The 20,789-nt window shown below is 40.9% G+C and overlaps 1 long non-coding RNA gene across 2 annotated transcripts in view; it reads left to right on the top strand.

Moving 5' to 3' along the window:
- Nucleotides 1–20,789, top strand: part of LOC147113454 (uncharacterized) — a 61,197-nt gene that overhangs the window by 23,099 nt on the left and 17,309 nt on the right. For both annotated transcript variants that reach the window (XR_015079211.1, XR_015079210.1), the window contains exon 3: nucleotides 8,063–8,234. This is a non-coding gene — a long non-coding RNA (uncharacterized LOC147113454). The remainder of the gene's footprint in view (nucleotides 1–8,062; nucleotides 8,235–20,789) is intronic.

The raw sequence follows: 20,789 nt of genomic DNA, 5'->3' as shown, positions 1-20,789 counted from the left end.
TCTGCTCCAGAATGCAATAGATCATGTGACTGCGAATTCTGAGAATGCTGGCTAGGAATTGTAATTGAGATGAACTAAAATATTTGCAGTTACCATCAGAAACATAGAGTCTTTAATTGGTGAACACATTTTAATTCAATGCCATAATTAACAATGATTATAGAACACAACAATTGAAATGATACAAGTAGCAGTTATCAGTAGGTGTTTTTATGCTAGACTGATGACATCTTTATGCGTTCTGGCCTGCACATTATCAACACAGTTCCATTACTGTCAACAGCTTTTGATTTGAATACACGGATACCAATTACAAATGGTCTAAAAGTCAGGATTTTGTGAAAGGCAGCAATTTCAGCCATTTGCCAAATAAATACTCGACCCTGTGTAAACAAAAGCTTAAATGACGGGAAAGAAAGTGGATTCCAAAAGAGAGAACCTCAGGTGCAGATGCAAAATGTAGAGAAATCAATGACAGTGAAAGGTGCTGAAAGTAATTCTGAAAAGAGATGTGTATATAAAGGTTGGAACGGTTCCTGACAGCCCATGCTTTTGTATTGAGTGCATACCACAATGAGAGATTGCCGATATTTAACACACATTTTGAGTTTATCTCAAATATTTCAGCAACACTGGAACAAGGTGCTCAATGTATTTAGAAAGAAATTGGTAACATTTCATTTTGGTTGAGGGCCAGTGATTTTGAGTAACTTGCTTTAACTTATTCCTTCATTAGGTAGCTACTTCTGTAAAAACCATTGCCTCGGCCAAAGCTTGCTCCCATATGGGATAGATGTTCAAATATTATAGAGTTTGATCATTTAAAGAAAATATCATTTGTGAAAAGGTATTTGATGGAGTACTTGCAATTGAATATTACATACATCTAATTTATTTACCATTACATGACGTATTAATACTGACACTGCTAGTATATTTTTGTGATCTGGGTTTTCTCAGAGAATCATCTAAGGTTGGAAAGTAAAAAATAGGATTTGCAATGACCTGTGCCACCAAATTGCTGGCTAGGGGGACAAAGTCTAAAAATTCGAGCCAGGCCTTTCAGGAGCGAAGTTAGGAAACACTGCTGCACGCAAAGGGTGGTAGAAGTTTGGAACTCTCTTCCGCAAATGGCAATTTTAAATCTGAGATTGATAGATTTTGTTAACCAAAGGTGCGTATATGGAGTTAGGTCACAGATCAGCCATGATCTCACTGATTGACGGAATAGGCTCGAGGGCTGTTCCTAGCACACTAATGAAAGGAATGATTTGGTGCATACTAGTTGCTCACTGCTTCAGCAAGCAATGTTAGCATGCGGTACAACAGCTCAGGAAATATCTCATCCCCCCCACTAACAACAGAGGAGTTTTAAGAGGAATAAATCTTTCCAGAAAAAGAAATTGTGTTCTGAACAACACGAGTCCATGTGATTGGTGTTATCTTGACCTCATGAGTGCTTTCTGTTTATAATCAATCCCCACCCACATTTGTGCCTTGCATTTGAATATCGTGCCGTCATTTAGTACTGTAATATTTTCCTTAATCAAAATTGCTATCCCTCCTCCTTTTTTCCCTGTCTATTTTTCCTGAATACCTTGTACCCAGTAATATTAAGCATCTAATCCTCCCCTTTTTAGAGCCAGGTCTCAGTTATCACCACTACATCATTTTTCCACATGGCTATCTGCGTCTGCAGCTCACCAACCTTACTAACCACACTTCGTGCATTTACACACATGTACTCCAAACCCCTAATATATTGCAATAAATAATGGAAGCACAGTATCACCAATTATAATGTCACCTGAATCCCCCACCCTGATGAGATTACTACCTGACAATCACTCCAGAAATGCTAATGTCAAACAGAAATTGCTGTTTGCTTCTTGCAGCAGGTTACAGAGTGACTTAAGCAGGGACACCGAGTCAGTTGTTTGCTGTCCATTTATTCAATGATGTTGCATGAGAAAGGAACTAATGAATATAAGAATGCAGGAACCTAAAAAGGCCATTCAACCCTTCTAGTCCTATAGATAGAGAGAAAAGCAAATTGGGATTAAAACTAAATTATTGCAAAAGAATAGTTGCCTGTTGGATGCATATTCACTATTATAGAGACTGACTGGGAGGAGCATTCAAGGGAGGTCTGGTCAGATAATGCAGCTGCGATGTTTGGCACTCAACATCAGGACCTCATTGTTACATAGTTCCAGCAATGACACAAGCTAATTCTAAGTAACCAGCTGCATAGAACGGAAGGAATAATCTGTGTAACCTCACCTCAGCGAGGCTAAAGTTAACAATGATTAATTTTCCGACTTCACACTACTGGTGGGGTGCCTCGCCTGCCAGGGGTGTACGTCGGAAAATCAGGAACATGCTACACAGGCGTTTCCAACCATTTAAACGAACATCTGATAGATGTTAGCTAGCGACAGGCAGGGTTCCCGGCAGTCGCAGAATTACGCCTACATGCTGGTTTTGTCCTTTTTGACATTATTAAAAGGTAACATATTTAAGAGACAATACTGTTATTCACCTTAAACAGACTCTGGTCTGTGCTCTGGACCTAGATCATTTGTGGATTAAAGTAGTGCCATGGGAATTCTAGCAGAGATTGATTTATTGAAAAATCCTGGAGGAAATGGACTGCAGCTAACTATAGACTGATATTTGCTGCCCCCCACTGGAACACACATTATTAACATCTTCCTTGCATATAAATCAACATTTACAATTGATTACCATAACTGCTAATTAATAATTAGTTGACTGTGGTTTTATTCATTTATTTTTTTACACTATCATACTAATAGACCTTAATAACCTAATGAACCCTTGCACATCAATTTGTAACCTGTCAGCGAAAACTCATGGAACAGCACCTCATCTTCCGATTAGGTACTTTATAGCCTTCCGGACTTACTATTGAGTTCAACAATTTCAGATCATAACCTCGGCCCCTATTATATTTTTATATTTTTTATCCACACTTTTGGTTTGTGCCTTTTCCTTTTTTTTCCTCTCTCTCCCACATGGCAGCTGTCTTTCACTCTGCCAGCGCATTTCACACTTCATCTAGAGCCATTGTTTGTTTCGTTACCTGTCCTATTACCATCTCGTCTCACCTTGAATATCTCTTCATGTCTCTTCTTTCATCCCCTCCCCCATTTCCCAGCCCCCAAACTGCCTTTTAATCTGTTTCCTGCCTTTTTTTCTCAGTTCTGGAGAAGGGTTTCGACCCGAAACGTTGACTCTGTTTCTCTCTCCACGGATGTTGCCTGGCCTGCTGAGTTTTTCCAGCGTCTTCTGTTGTTATTTGTAACCTGGGTCCTGGCATAACTAACTACAGTCAGCCACATTTAAACAGTTATTCAGTCTGTCCCTCTTTCCCGATACCTGACAACCTTGAAAGATTATTGGAGTATTAAAAATCTTTGGGGAAATAAAATCCAAATAGCAAGATAGAATCACAACATTTTACAGCACAGCAGGAAACCACTTGGCCCATTGTGCCTGGTTTCTGAAAGAGCTCGCCCTTTAGTTCCATTCTCTTGCCTTTACCTGATGCCCTTTTAAAGTTGTAATTTTCAATAGCGCCAGTTTTCCGCCCCCCCCCCCCCCCCCCGGCCAAAGTTGAAAGTCACCCCTATAAAGTCCAAGTCAAACGAGCTGCTCGCAGTTGTCATTGCCAGCAGCAGGATACGGCCACACTCCATTTTTAAATTAATTCAGCTTTAAGACAATAATGATGGAGTTATGTTGTGCCATTCTGCAAGGAGCCGGGTAACAACTGATTATGCTAACTGCTTAGAATAGCCGTGGCAATGGTATCAATTTGGTACAAAGCATGTTGGCAGAAAGTAAAAACTGAATGAACTGTTAAAACTGTCCAAAATTTCATTTAACTGAAATCCCAGTAGACTGTCGTCTTTCTTAATTATTAAACAGTATCAGTTTTAACAAGGTGCAGAATAAAGGGGCATTGTAATTATGTCATATACATGTTCTGTTTGGGGGCACAGTAAACACTTAAAAGTGAAGCAGTGAAATTCCTTTGGAATGGTAAACAGATCAGAATAGGTGTTAGCAAATTGCAAGGCTATAAAGAACGTGAAGGGATGGATCTTACAGACCCCTAGTTATACAATTTAACTTTCAAGTTGAAAGACGTAGCTATATGGGCCAACCAAATATAAATAAATCCAGGTAGAGGAAGCTAGGAGGAGAGGCAAAGAAACTCGGGCAAGGGGCCTCGCTGCTGGGTCTATGCTTTCTAGGAAGAGGTGGGACAGGTGAAACCGATTGCTTACGACTACGATTAGGGACTCCAGCAAAATGGGGATATAAATTCAGTATGATTGGGTGGGGCATGATGAGGTAGCAGGATTTGTGTGAGCGTATATATTTATTTTGATAATCTTCAGGGAAATTTTACGCTACTTTGCAGACATTTGTTCAAATACCTGCAGATACATGCATAATAGGTGAAGAAAAGAGATCTGCGGAGTGTGCCAAATCGCCCTGGAAGCATTTACTTTCTGTGAGGCAATACTGGGCCAATGTATAATTCAAGCATGTGTTTCCATGATGCCTTTCATTTACAAGGGCATGGAGTCCATCCAAAAAACTATGGGAAAGATATTTTTCTTTTGGTTCACTTGACATCCTGACACTCACAGAAAGCCATCACTGTTCAAGAGTCTCCAAGCCAAGCTACCGCTTCTATTTACCTGATCTGGAGGAAACACCATCTCCCCTAGAGCACATGTCATTTACCCAAGCCTAAAAGCTTAGACACCCGTTTCAAGCACCAAGGCTCACGGAGCCCAAGGGTGCACAGGAATATTGGTGAAGTTTAACCTGTGGTAAACCACTGTCGTTCACTGTGTTCACTATTGTTGTTGTTGTTGTTGTTGTCGTTCACTCTTGTTTCACTGTTATACCTGACTATGCCTCAGCTGACTCCGCCCTTGGCTACCTGGTATAAGGACGGCTGCACGGCAGCTCTCTGGCATTCGGTCGTCCACTAGAGGCATAGTCCTGATCTGTTTGTAGTTGCATTCAGTAGTTAATAAAAGCCTGTTGTTCTGAACTCTACTCAGCCTTTTATTAGAATCGATAGCGCATCATAACCCGACAAGCAAATTAGTTTACGAGGCATACGTGGCATCTAAGGGGTTGTTTCAAAAGGGTGTCAGATGATGAATTAGATTATCACCCAAGACACTACAAGTTATGGTAAATTCTGAGTGTCAGTGTGTTACAGTGCCTCCTAATTTAGTGTCATCTGCAAACTTGGATCTCCAAGTTATTGATATATATGATGAAAAGCTGAGGGTTCCAGTACTGATCCCCGATGAACACCACTTGCTGCATCTTGATGATTAGAGTAACAAACCTTTTGTCCCTACCCTCTGTCACCTACCTCCCAATCAATTTCCAACCCATGTCGCAAGTTTGCCTCCAATTCAGTGTACTTTCATTTTTGCTAATAATCTCTTGTGTGGAACCTTATCAAATGCCTTCTGGGAGTCCATATAGACAACATCAATAGATACTCCCTTATCCATCATGTTTGTGACCTCCTCAAAAAATTCAACTAGATTAGCCAGACATAACCTACTCTTCACAAATCCAGGCTGACTCTGTCTGATCAGCTTATTCTGGTCTAACAGCTCAGTCACTCTGTCCCCGATGACAGATTCCAGTAACTGCCCCACAACTGACGTTGGACTGACAGGGTTGTAGTTACCTGATTTATTTTTCTTTCCCTTCTTAAAATAATGGAGAGACATTTTTAATTTTCCAATCCAATAGCAAAATTTCTGAATCTAGGGAGCCTTGGAAAATTATGACTAATGTATCTGCAACTTCCTCACCTATTTCTTTTATTATCCTGGGGTGGAAGCCATCAAGTCCTGGAGATTTGTCTACCTTAAGTCCTGTTATTTTCTCCATTACCATGTTTTTAAAAGTTCCTCCCCTTGACCTAGGGAGAAACATTGAGTAGTTTTGTCTCTTTTGGAAACACATAATTAAGTATAGCTTAGGGTGCATTTTTTGCATCTCAGAAACTGGTTCTAATAAATCTAACAGCTTCTCTTTGGTAATTTTATAAGTGTCAGTTGACTGAAATGAAAGTGTACAAAACAGAAGATACATGCTGTGTTTTTGTCTGGCTGCTATGAATGCTCATAGCTTGTGATGTTTAACTGAATAGGATCATAAACAAAAGATCCTTTTCCTGTAGAAGCTATTTTTCTAATGCCTTTCCTGTTAAAATCTGTTAGCAAATGTTGTTATTGGCATTGACCTGTAATAGGCTAATCTCCAGAAAATATTGCACCATGCTAACCACAAAAAAGAATGTTCTTTCAGTAAAATACCAGGCATATTTGCTTAAGTTCTCTGATTACAGTTTTGCACCATTGAAGTTTTATGTCTGTTTAGGTTAAAAGCAGGCAATGTCATTGTAGTAGGCAGAAATTTAAAACAAAACGCATTATGAATGTAGATAAAATAGACAAAGATTCCTAAAGATATCTCATACCTGCTTCAATAGATGAAATCAGATGGCATTCTCCATCTCCTTAGTGGTCCTACTTCCAAGGAAGCACTAGCTGAGACAATTCCCCCTATTACACACACACACACTCTAGGCCCTCATAATAAATACTCATTGATTGGGATTTATAGATTTCAGTTATAGATGGATATAATTTGCCTTGCCTCAGGGGGTGACCACACAGATTTAAAAGCTTGTTAGCACAGCTGTTGCACAGTAAAATATCTCCAGCAGTCCATGTGAGATGCAGAAGAGTTTGGTATACAATCAAGTTTGTACACAGTAGTTTAAAGTGCAACTTCTTGTGTAGTAAAACTACTTTACATTTATATCAAGATGCCAATGTCATATTCCTCCCTTTCCCTGATACTTAATACTCATTTTCTCATAAGGATACAATGAGAAAGGGCAGATCTGAAACCCATTCTTAAGGATAAGCAGCTAAAATACTTGGGTCAGAAAACAGCCAAAGGCAAGGGGGAAGGGTTTGGAAGTGGCCATATAATTACTTTCCATTAAACTAACAAATCACCAAGCATTGATCATAATTTTATAAATGTTGCAGTAAAACCATTTTGAGAAGCAATAAAAAAAAGTGACAAAAGTCAATTGTGTGTTTTAAGGAAATTCGTTTTTGATACTCCAACATAGCAGCTCCTTCACTATGTCCATTTAAGGACAATTGTCCAACCATAAGTGATTGTATGTTTGCAAAAAAAATCCTTACTGTTTCTGAAATGTTAAACACTAAGCTTGTATTTTGCGTGTAGGTAAATGATATGCACCAGAAGGTTTCAATTAATAAAAACTGTGAATGTTTATGCAGCTGTTCTCAATCCAGTGTATAAGAGAAGTAACACACAAATATTAACTGCTGAGACTGTGCATTTCACCACCTGCAAATTATTCTAAAAATTGTTGTGGATCTGAATTTGGAAAAACAAATCCTGTGAAAATAAATTGGAATTGCAGAAAGTCTGAATCAAACAGAGCCAGTAAATGCTATACAGATGTTATAGGTTACTTAATATCAGTATCTGAAGAAAAGCTACTGATTTCATCTTACACCTCACAAAAACCCTAAGTGAGCCATAGCAAAGTAGTTTTATTGTTACACTAGTTTTCAGAGCTGCCTTTAGCTGTTCTGGGTCCGGAAGGAAGATCCTGTTCCTCTGTTCCTTCCCCAACACAATCAAAGTGACATTGAAAGAGAATTTCTTCAAAACTCCCATTTCCTAGTCAGGACTTCAACCCTTTTTATCTGTAATTCACTCTACCTTTTTGTCATTTAGATTAGAGCCAAGAATTACTTTGTATATCAATGGCATTCTTATCCTTTGGGTGCTGCTAGTGTAGAGCTAGAAGCACACTAAGGCACCAGTTAATACAATTTGTTTCAAGAGCATCTGTTCTGTTAATACTAAATGTATGCCCAGAGTTCATTTTTGCCTTATGACACTCACTGTCTGTCTGTTCATTTGTCCCAAACAGATGATCTGGTGGCAGAATCATTCGTGTCTGCCTCGTAAGATTCCGAACAGCAAAAAGGACAGGGAATAGAACATGTGAGAGTTCCTCTGGGAAGGATGTCTTCTTACCTCCTCTTGTTCAGGACATAACTTTCCTTATGTTATCCAAGGAAACACAAGGGGGAAAAATTCAGGTGCTAATGGGGCGCAAAGCAACTAGCGCTTGGGCGCGGCGATGTTTGCGCCACTCGCGAAATTGACCAGACATTTTGCGGCGGCACTAAACATTACCACCACTATCTCCTGCGCCCGCAGATCGTGACGTCAGTCAAGCGTGCAATTCCCCGGTAGCGCCCCGGACCGGATATTGAGTGGCGCCCCCTGCCTTATCGCCTGCCTTTAACAACGACGGGTTGAGGGGAGCATTTTGCAGTCGGGAAGGGACTGGGGGAGCGCTATTTAAAGGTGACCGCTTCCTGCCTTTTTTTGTCAGTGACATTTTTGCACCATGCATTCTGAGAGAGACTTCTGGAGAGATTCAACGCTGTGTGAAGGAGTTTTGGATACTGAGCAGCACTTTGCAGGTTCATTTTGATTTGGCATTCCTTGCATCAATTTAGAAGAGACTATGGGGGCTGCACTCTGAGCTCTTTCCCTGGGCCTCTCCATTTGTCTTTCCAGCAGATTTGATGTACAGGTCTCTCCAGACAAAGATTCAAGGCTGCAATGAGCAGGGTGTGGATGGAGAGCAAGATCGACCCTCCCCTTTAAGAACTGGCCGGCGCCTGTGTGTCTGTGTTCCTTTGCTGACTGACATCACATGAGCTTCGCCAGCGCTCTGAGGTAGCACCTCACTCCTTGGCATTAGTGCCTTAAGAGAGGTGTGTAGCACCTGATTTAGCGCTCCAATCACCTCCAGGGGCGATAGAAGCCAAGTTTGCAGTCGGAGGCGATAACTAGCGCCAGGCCGATAATTGCGCCCCAAACGGGGCGATACCGAATTTCTCCCCCAAGGACTTTCAGTTATCAATAGTGGAGTGGCAATTGGTTTTTCCATTGTTTTTCGGAATCATATGTTTGCAATATTAACTTGTTCACAAAACCTGGACAAGTGGTCTGGATCAATTAAAACTGCAGCCTCTGCAGTGCCATTTTACCAGCTGATATTTAGTAAGGAATGACAGTAAAAGAAAAATGAAGGACTTGCATTTATATAGCGCCTTTTTCTGACCTCAGGACATCCCAAAGCATTTTACAGCCAATTAAGTACTTTTGAATTGTAGTCACTGATGTAATTTGTGCACAGTTAGGTCCCACAAACAGCAACGTGATAATAACCCAGATAATGTTTTTTAGTGATGTTGGTTGAGGGATATATATTGGCCAGGACACCAGGGAGAACTTCCCTGCTCTTCTTCAAAATAGTGTCATGGGATCTTTTATGTCCACCTGAGAGAGCAGACAGAGCCTCGGTTTAATGTCTCATCCGAAAGACAGCATCTACCGACAGTGCAGCACTCCCTCAGTACTGCATTGAAGCAGCAGCCTAGATTTTGTACTCAAGTCTCTGGAGTGGGACTTGAACCCACAACCTTCTGACTCAGAGGTGAGAGTGCTACCCACTGAGCCACAGCTGACAGCTAAAGTAAACTCACCACAATACCCAAATCAATCGGGACAACATTTTTTTAAAAAGTTGGAGGAGGAGACAAAATTAAGTGTTTGGGGAAGCAAGAGTCGGTGGAAATGGAAGAGTGAAAGGATAAACTGATCTCTACTGACTTCATCTTGCTTCTGCCTGACCTGTAGCACCTGCAGACAGATTGCTCCATTTATTCCTTGTTCCCATTTTGCTGTAACCCAAGTATCAAGATGTTGCCAATGAGTGAAATTAAGCATTGTTTCCTCTCCTTTCTTTATTCTTCAGTGAATGAAAGCAAAAAACACATTAGCAGCATCTACTATGACCATCAGGCAAAAATATAGAGAAATTAACAGGAAATGTTTGGGTTTTAATATAAAGCAGTTCTATAATGAGTGAGCTTTTGGTTCTTGAAATTATTGGAGTGATTTTAATCAATACAATTAAATCCATCCACACTAACCTTCACCTTCTTCACAAGAATAAATAATATAGTTATGGATCCATTAACCAGTCTGAAGATGTTAGGCGTTTTTAATGCAATATGTGATACAAGTAGAAGAATGGAAAGTGCTCATAAAAATTACCCAAGTGCTGACGGGTAGATTAGAAAGTCTTTCAAAAAAGCAATTCAAGTGGGATGAGAAGAATTTATACACAGTGATGCAGATGCTATCATGACTGAGAAATGTTAGTCCAAAGCGTAAACCATTCACAGCCATTAAACATTAAATAACAGTTTTCATCTCTTCCAAGTTTTTTGATGGGTATCTGAATGCTCAAAAGCTCTTCACTGTATATCATTCTGCTCTGTCATAAACTTTATAACTATGCTTTTAGCAGTGAAACAATAGACTAGTTTATCAGTTTTCCAACGGACATGGGAGTTATATTCTAGGGCTGTGAATGTAGCCTTCAACTTGTGTCCAAAGGTATACCTCAGGGGTCTTTTTTATGCTCTATACATTAATGATCTCCGTAAGATTTACTTCACGACTAAAATTTATACGTTTGCAAGTGATACTCATTATTCAGTAAACCCTTTGGCCTAGAAATTCAAGCACACCCAAAAATGGAACAATCGCTGTGCACGAATGGATAGGCCCAAAGTGCACCAAAACATTGAGCCTCAGACCGCATCATTCGAATCGACGAGCGGCGGACACCTAATGGGCATCTCCAGGTAGCTCATCAGCGAATAGGAGTTGAAGATCAAACGGTAGCATTGCCGACAGCGGTCCTCAGTTAAGTTGTTAAAGGGGATTGGAAGAAGGGAATCGGTGGCCGGGATCGAGAGGGAGGGTAGCAGCTGTGATCAGAGGGGGTCGAGGTCATGATTGGGTTGGGGAGGGGGAGCGGTGGCTGGCAGCGGTCCATGTGATTTTAATGTGGGTCCAGGAGGAACACACCTGCTCCTCATGCAGGTAAATATATTTTAAAATCTTTTGGTGGTGGCCTGCTACGGTCCCTTTAAGGACTGCCTGTTAGACCGTGTGTAGTCCACGTTTCCCAAAACACTGTCGGCACAGGCTGCATTAAGGCAACCCAATGATCCACAGGGGGCCTCAAACATGTGGTAGGTCCCTTATTTGCCTATACAAAGGGCCTAACACCTGTTTCAGGCACAGGCTCTGGATGCCTTTATTTTGCTTATACCAATATGGCGGGTAGCTCGTAATGAGCGTGCACTTCCTGTCTGCCATATGGGAGGATTAGAAGGCCATTTAGTGTCCAAAAAACAGATGTTGCGCATTCAAATTTCTAGACCCATGTGTCTGTCAGAATTTGGTATCCTCTCAAGGGAATTATTCTTGGTTTTTCAGGTGTTCTCTCATTTTCATCTGATCTTCAATTGTGATATAGAACAACTTCCTTCTACAGCGATTTACTTGTACTTCTTGCAATCTAGTATACTGTATGCGCTGCTCACGATGCGGTCTCCTCTACATTGGGGAGACCAAATGCAGATTGGGTGACTGCTTTGCAGAACACCTCCGTTCAGTAAGGGGGACCCCGAGCTTCCGGTCGCCTGTCACTTTAATTCTTCGCACCACTCCCACTCAGACCTCACCGTCCTCAGCCTCTTGCATTCTTCCACTGAAGCTCAGCGGAAGCTCGAGGAACAGCACCTCATCTTTCGATTAGGCACTTTACAGCCTTCTGGACTCAACAGAGACCCAGAGACAGAGTCTGAGAGACTGAGTCCCAGAGACAGAGCCCCAGAGTTCAAAAATTTCAGATCATAACCTCGGCCCCTATCATATATATATATTTCATCCACTTTTTGTCTGTGTCTTTTTTTCTTCTCTCCCACATGGCAGCTGTCTTTCATTCTGCCAGCGCAATTCACACTTCATCTAGAGCCATCCTCTGTTTCTTAACCTGTCCCATTACCACCTCCTTTTGCCTTGAATATCTCTCAATGTCTCTTAACCTCTCCTGCCTTCTATCCTATCACAGACCTTCCCTTTTGCTCTTTCATCCCCGCCCCCTTTCCCAGTCCCTGCACTTGCTTAAAAATCTGTTCCAGTTCTGACGAAAGGTCATCGACCTGAAACGTTAACTCTGTTTCTCTCTTCACAGATGCTGCCTGACCTGCTGAGTATCTCCAGCATTTTCTGTTTTTATTTCCTTCTACAGTACTTGTGTTACCACTCTCCCGAGATATTTGGTTGCCATTTTGAAAAGCCCATTATTAGAATTAGAAATTAAGCATGGTACTGGCCCCAAAAATAGAGTATTAAATACCATAGTGTGTTAAGAATAATCAATGAGAAATGGTATGTTGAAAAAAATTATAGATGAATGTCCTGGTAGAATATAATGCCAGAGAATGGAAAACAACAACTGCAACTTTACCCAGAATTCACACATGCAACTGGTGTCAAAAGTTGGGAAATCTTAATCTTTATTTACCTCCATGTAACCAGGCCAGACTGCTGGGAAATTATGACATTTCAACTAAATCTAATCAAAACATTATCCCAGTAATGAAATAGGGCCAGTGACACTGTAAATATTACAAAAATATCAATACATTTTGACATGGCATATTTTCTTTTAAAAGGGTGTAGTCTTCATTAAAAAGTGGCAAGCCTTTGTTTGCAAACATAAGATGTGATAACATTCAAAATGTCACAGAAGGATTTTGTAAGTGGAAACACATTGTTCTTATTTCTATTTTTGAAGTATTTACTGTGCTGGTGAGTCACAGAGCTATGAAGTAAAACTACTCCATGACAGATTAAAATGAGTAGCTTTCAGAATCTTATACTATAGGATAATGATTAAACCATCTGCTGCCATTGCATCAGAAAATTCAGTGCATATATAGAGAAAACACTAAAATAGTTGAACAACTTTATGAAGAATGTAATCCGGCGAAGTAAGACTCTCTTTTTCCATTAATTTCTCTTCTTTCCTGGTCTTACCTTGCAATAGACATTCTTCAAGGTGGAGGTCACTTGACCTGTTCCCAGTCCTCTGCCATTTCTGCTCTAGTCTCCTGGCTAACATTCTCCTTTCAACCAATACCACCAAGATAGTGAAAAAGAGAAAACGAAGAGGGGACCTGATAGAGGTCTTCAAAATTATAAAGGGACTCAATAAAATGGACATGCAGAAACTGTTTCCACTTGTGGGTGAGTCCAGAACAAGGGAATCAAGAATTTAGGAGGAATTTCTTTACACATAGGAACAGGAGTAGGTCACTCCGCTCCTCAAGCCTATTGCAGCATTCAATTAGAGCGTGGCTGCTCTGTACCTCAGATCTATTTATCTGCCTTTATTCCCTATCCCTTGATGCTCTTACCCAACAAAAATCTATCGAGCTGTCTTGAAAATTTCAATTGATCCAGCACCACATCCACACTTTCTTTTAATACCTTGGGGTGGGAACAATCGGTTCCTGAAGATTTGTTTATCTTAAGTCCCATTATTTTCTCAGCTACCATTTATTTCACTTATATTAAAACCACAAAGTTCCTCCATGTTCCCTTGGACTGCTGGTATTTTTTTCTCCTACTCCACTGTGAAAAAGGATACAAAGTTCTCATTTAACAAGTCTGCCATTTCCTTATTGTCCATTATAGTCTCACCTGCACCTGTCTTTAATGGGCCCGCATTCCCTTTCACCACTCCCTCTCTCAATATATTTATCAAACTTTTACTGTTGGTTGTAATATTCCTTGCAAGTTTTTTTCTATATACACTTTTTGCACTTCATTACTTTCTTTGTATCCCTTTGTTGCTTTTTATAGCTCTTTTATACAGTCTGCTGGATTTCCAATGTTCATAATATTTGTGTAAGCCTTTTCTTTTAGCTTACATAGAAACTTAGAAGATAGGAGCAGGAGTAGGCCATTGGCCCCTCGAGCCTGCTCCACCATTTAATGAGATCATGGCTGATCATCCAAATTCAGTACCCTGTCCCTGCTTTCTCCCCATATCCCTTGATCCCTTTAGCCTTAAGAAATATATCTAACTCCTTTTTGAATGTATTTAATGAATTGGCCTCAACTGCCTTCTGTGGTAGAGAATTCCACAGGTTCACCACTCTCTGGGTGAAGAAATTCCTCCTCATCTTTGTCCTAAATGGCCTACCCCTTATCTTTAGACTGTGACCCCTGGTTCTGGACTCCTCCACCACCAGGAACATCCTTCCTGCATCTAGTCTGTCTAGTCTTGTTAGAATTTTATAAGTTTCAATGAGATCCCCTCATTCTTCTAAACTCCAGCGGGTATAAGCCCAATCGATCCAATCTCTCCTCATATGTCATTCCTGCCATCTCGGGTCTCAGTCTGGTGAATCTTCGCTGCACTCCCTCCATGGCACTGGTTCTCCCTTATCTATTCTACCAGTTACATCCTCAAAAAATTCCAATAGATTAGTCAAGCATAATTTACCTTTTGTAAATCCATGTTGACTTTGTCCGATCCTGTCACTGTTTTCCAAGTGCTCTGCTATTACAACTTTTATAATGGACTGTAGCATTTTCCCCACTACCGATGTCAGGCTTACCGGTCTATAATTCTCCATTTTCTCTCTACCACCTTTTTTGAATAGTGGGGTAACATACCCTCCAATCCATGGGAACTGTTCCAGAGCCTATAGAATTTTGGAAGATGACCAGCAATGCATCTACTATTTCTAGGGCCACTTCCTTAAGTACCCTAGGATGTAGATTATCAGGCCCTGGGGATTTATCAGCCTTCAACCCCGTCAATTTTCCTAACACCATTTCCCTACAAATACTGATTTCATTCAGTTCCTCCCTCTCATTAGACCCTATGTTCCCTGACATCTCTGGGAGGTTATTTGTGTCCTCCTTTGTGAAGACAGAACTAAAGTATGTATTTAATTGGTCTGCCATTTCTTTGTTCCCCATTATAAATTCCCCTGATTCTGACTGTAAGGGACCTACGCTTGACTTCACATATCTATAGAAGCTTTTACAGTCAGTTTTTATGTTCCCCGTAAGCTTACTCTCATACTCTATTTTCCCCCTCTTAATTTGCTGAATCCTAAACTGCTCCCAATCCTCAGGTTTGCTGCTTTTTCTGGCCAAACTATATGTCCTCTCCTTGGATCTTATGCTATCCCTAATTTCCCTTGTTAGCCACGGTTGAGTCACCTTTTTTGTTTTATTTTTATGCCAAACAGGGATGAACAAATTCTGTAGTTCATCCATGCGATCTTTATATGTTTGCCATTGCCTATCCACCATCAACCCTTTAAGTAACGTTCCCCAATCAATCCTACCCAACTCGCGCCTCATACCATCGTAGTTTCCTTTATTTAAATTCAGGACCCTAGTCTCTGAGTCAAATACTTCACTCTCCATCTTAATGAAGAATTCGATCATATTATGATCGCTCCGCCCCAAGGGGCCTCGCACAAGATTGCTAATTAATCCTTTCTCATTACATAATACCCAGTCTAAGATGGCCTGATCTCTAGTTGGTTGCTCGACATATTGGTCCAGAAAACCATCCCGTATACACTCCAGGAATTCCTCCTCTACAGTATTGTTACTAATTTGGTTAGCCCAATCTATATGTAGATTAATGTCACCCATGATAACTGCTGTGCCCTTATTGCACGCGTCTCTAATTTCCCATTTAATGCCATCCCCAACCTCAGCATTACTATTTAGGGGTCTGTGTACACTGGTGTTTTCTGCCCCTTGGTATTTCTCAGCTCTACCCATACAGATTTCACTTCATCAAAGCTAATATCCTTCCTTACTATTGTGTTAATCTCCTCTTTAACCAGCAATACTACCCCACCTCATTTTCCTTTCTGCCTGTCTTTCCTGAATATTGAATACCCCTGGATGTTGAGTTCCCAGCCTTGGTCACCCTGGAGCCTGATACTGTCGTTTACCTCATTTGTTGACCATCACAGAGCGTGGTGAGAATTTGGAACTCGCTGACACATGGAGTAATTAAAGCAGATTACATTAACGCATTTAAGGGCCGGCTTTATGCATACGAGGGAAAAGGGAAGAGAGGGGTATGGGATGATGTAATTAGAGTGGGTGGCGACTTGTGTAGAGGGTATAAACACGGGCATAGACCAGTTGGCCCGAATGGTGTGTCACAGTGCTGTAAATTCTATATAATTCTATGTAAGACATGTTTAGTCACTCGTCTTATTGCTGTTTGTGAGATTACATAGGGTATACAGCAGAGAAACAGGCCATTCGGCCCAACCAGTCCATGCCGGCGTTTATGCTCCACTCGAGCCTCCTCCCATCTTTCCTCATCTAACTCTGTCAGCATAACCCGCTATTCCTTTCTCCCTCATATGTTTATCTAACCACCCCTTAAATGCATCTATACTATTCGCTTCAACCACTCCCTGTGGTAGCGAGTTCCATATTCTCACCACTCTCTGGGTAAAGAAGTTTCTTCTGAATTCCCGATTTGATTTCTTGGTGACTCTCTTATATTGATGGCCTCTAGTTTTTCTCTTCCCCACAAGTGGAAACACTCTCTCTGTATCCACTCTATCAAAACCTTTCATAATTTTAAAGACCTCTATTAGGTCACCCCTCAACCTTCTATTTTCAAGAGAAAAGAGACCCAGCCTGTTTATCCTTTCCTGATATGTATACCCTCGCATTTCTGGTATCATCCTTGTAAATCTTTTCTACACCCTCTCCAGAGCCTCGATATCCTTTTTAAAATATGGCAACCAGAATTGTATGCAGTACTCCAAGAGTGGTCTAACCAAGGTCAATACAAGTTCAGCATAACTTCACTACTTTTCAATTCTATCCCTTTAGAAATAAACCCTAGTGCTTGGTTTGCTTTTTATTAAGGCCTTGTTAACCTGTGTCGATATTTTTACTGATTTGTGTATTTGCACTCCGAGATCCCTTTGCTCCTCTACCCCATTTAGATTATTTTCCAAGTAATATGTGACCTCCCTATTTTTCTTACCAAAATGTAATACCTTACATTTATCTGCGTTGAATTTCATTTGCCAATTATATGCCCATTCTGCAAGTTTATTAATGTCGTCTTGTAATTTGTTGCAGTCCTCCTCAGTATTGATTATGCCCCCCCCCCCCCCCCCCCGCAATTTGGTGTCTTCCACAAATTTAGAAATTGTGTTTTTGATTCCAAAGTCTAAATTGTAATATACATTGTGAACTACAGTGGCCCCAGCACTGATCCTTGTGGAACACCACTTCCTACCTTCTGCCACTCTGAATAGCTACCCTTTACCCTACTAGCACAGGATGGTTTCTGTTTGCCAATGTAAGAAACCATTGCACTTCAGACAATAAATTACTTTTGAAGTGTCTTGAGATGTTTCAATGTAATAAGGTGCTACGTAAAAGCATGTAACATTATTGTAAGTGGCAGCGAGGTATGTGATAGCAGCCCAAGAAGACTCCACCATGAACTTTTGCCCCCATGGGAAAGAGCCTGACCTTTACTCAGCGCTGGCACAATGCATTTGACAATGCACTGTAGGAGAAATTTAAGGTTGCAAGCCCCACCCTCTCAATCCATAGTACCCTGCTCCTAGATGCTCTCAAAAAACACATCTATGTATCTACCTATTAAAAGACCATTTATAATATTGGACTATGTTATGAAATCCTGAGGGTGTTTGATCAAATGTTCATTGTTTTATTATCCAATATATGGGTCAAATGTATTGAGGGTATCAGGTGTCACTGAAGGATTTTTGGACTTTTCAATACCAGTTTTAAGGAAACTAAAGGATTGACTAGAACCCTGGATGCTAAAGGAACTGAGTTTGATTAAAAGAACTCTTTAACTGACTGTTCAAGGCATGCTGGGAAGGTTGACTAAATTCAAGAAGTGTTATGCAGAGACTGTCTGGAAGGCTAGATAAGGAGGCCTTGCGACACCGGGTGCTGGTTCGTAGTATCAGGCTGTGTCACCATGGGAAATGGAGAATGGAAAGTTACTGTAAAGCTTGTTTTTGTCAGCAAGAATGGTATAAGATCAGCCATTCTAACGTGAAAAAGAGGAAACAGTCCACGAGACAGACCAGAAGAACACCCAAACACCATTATTATTAAAAGGATTACTAACCTCTCAGACTCCCGCAGCGGAAGAATTACCCATTCTGAGTTTCAAGGTTGCACTTCTATTTAAGGTTGTATGAATCTCTATCTGTAAAATTGTTGCAGTTTAATGTTAATAAAACCAATTGGTTAGAAAAGTTTAAAGCCTTGGTTGATCTTACCTCTAATTACCCTAAAGAGTAAAGAATTTCTTTAAAAACCCACTACTATCCCCAGAAATGTTTGCTGAAGAAAGGATGTATTAATGTGGGCCAATGTTAGTTTTTAGTTGTGCATCAGCACGGTGATTACATCCATTGAGCATAAGAAGTCTGACTGAAGCTGTGGACCAAGACCTGTGTTTTACTGAGAGAATAAGGGCGCCACCTTTTGGTAAAACAACCAAAAACTATTAAATCGGTGAGATTTTTAATCCAATTTTAATCAGTTAGTAAAGAGTCTCAAAACGTGTATCCAAGGATTCAGGGGAAAAGTCTTTTCAAAGACATTTGAAGTATATTTTCTTATAATGGAATTGATGCAAAGAATTTTTGATCATGTGGACATTATCCGCAGATGTTGCCTAACCTGCTGCGTGTTTCCAATATTTTGTTTTTGTTTCAGATTTCCAGCATCTGTAGTTTTTGTTTTTTGTTTTCTGCAATTCGAAGTTAGTCCTAGCAATGGTTATTTTTAAGATTTCATCATCTTGAAACAATAAAAGCAATCCCATGTACTGGCATGGTGTCCTCCTGGCAGAGTTCCAGTTGTGAATTTATGTAGCATTAAAATGGAGGGATTAAGAAAAGCATTGAAAAATTTTCCATCTGGCTCACACGGCACTGTTGGGCTGGACAACCATCTCGCTCTTTCTCCACACTTGCATTCATATTCATTATTTTTTGTATAAAATTAGTTAGAAAATTGGGGCTGATCACTGCTGAGTGTGGAATTGGGGATTTAATAAACCTGATAAGGAAACACACTGATCGTGAAAGATCTTTACTTCGGCAGCACGTTTTCTAACTTTCTAATCCTATATTTTAACCAGTTTTTGAAAATTTGTTTATGGGACGTGGCCATCACTGGCAAGGCCAGCATTTATTGCCCACCCCTAATGCATAGCAGCATTACCTCCATGACTAGCTCCCTCTGCTACCTATACAATTATATAATCTAGTGTAAAGGCACCAACAGTGGAAAACAGCTACAAAAGATCATAACCCACTCCAAAATGCTGTGACCTTAATTTTTACAAATCTTCAAGTTTTCTACCTCCTCCTCTTCTGCTCCCAACCTCAATTACTGCTTTGTAACATTTCAGCTTGCTGCAGCCAATGAAGGACTTCAGTAATATCATAAGATAATGAATAAGCCCAATGTAAACCACACTAGCATAACATTAAATATACAGAGTGCAATGAGGCCAGTGTTGATATAGAAATCAATTCTGATAAAGAGACAATGATGATGACAGAGCTAGCCTACAATATGACCTGACAGCAACTTCTGAATTACACTGTAATCTGAACTACTGAATAGCAGAGGTCTAAGCTTGGAGTAGCTGAGTAGATTTTTAAATCATTCAGAACATACCAAAATACACTGGAGTTTATTTCAAGTTCAATGCTGTCTTGGTTAAATTGTGATAAGACAGGTGAAGATGATGATCGATCACAGGTTGCATAGTGAGTATTCAAATAAACCTGCAACAGATTTTATAGCAATTTATGGTGAAAAACAAGATTCACTTGAGGGTGTATTGACCAATTGTCCCTGCTGCACTGTAAACTAGTTACCATGGAGAACAGAAAAGTCTGCTCACGGAGACATTGGCCCCGATTTTCGGCTTGTGTGGGAAATGGTCGGGTTTCCCCGAATGTGGGGGTTCTGACACACATTAAAAAGTGTTAGCCAGCTCCATGCAATTTTCCCTCAAGTGGCCAATTAATTCCCAGCATGTGGGAAACCTTGCTAATTGTCCAATTGGAGTCAGAAATTCCCACAGTATGATGTCATCATTCGTGGTACTTTCAAGGTCCATAACAAGCACTGCATCCTCTGAAGGCTTCCACACAAACCATACAGGATGGCAGAGGAGCCTACAGCAGCTGTGGCCAGTGCCAGACCCCGAGCTGCCTCCAAATTCAATGAGGCTTCACTGCAGGCATTATTGGATGGGGTAAGGGCCCACAGGGAGGACCTCTTCCCTAGGCCAGGGAGGAAGAGGCCTCCCACTGAGACCAATGCTGCATGGATGCAGGTGTCAGAAGATGCCAACTCGCTGGGAGTCACCAGAAGAACCTTGGCATTACATCTCTAACTCCTTCCTTTACTCCCCCACAGTACCATCCAGAGCCCCCATCCTCACTGTGGAGGAGGAAGAGGCTGTGCAGCCAGACTCCTCAGGAAGCTCCAACCTCCGAGGGCGCAGCATCAGCAGAAGTAAGTGCACCCAGCACCAGCGCAGACACACCTCGGGGGGACCTTCGGGACATAGAGTAGTGTTGTCACCTGGTGTTTCACAGCTCACAAGTGAGCCTCAGCAGATTCTGGAG

Source organism: Somniosus microcephalus, chromosome 8, assembly GCF_052327205.1.
Source record: "Somniosus microcephalus isolate GS21.2 chromosome 8, FLI_Smic_1.0, whole genome shotgun sequence".
Lineage (NCBI taxonomy): Eukaryota > Metazoa > Chordata > Chondrichthyes > Squaliformes > Somniosidae > Somniosus > Somniosus microcephalus.
This window is presented reverse-complemented; position numbering and strand designations above follow the sequence as displayed.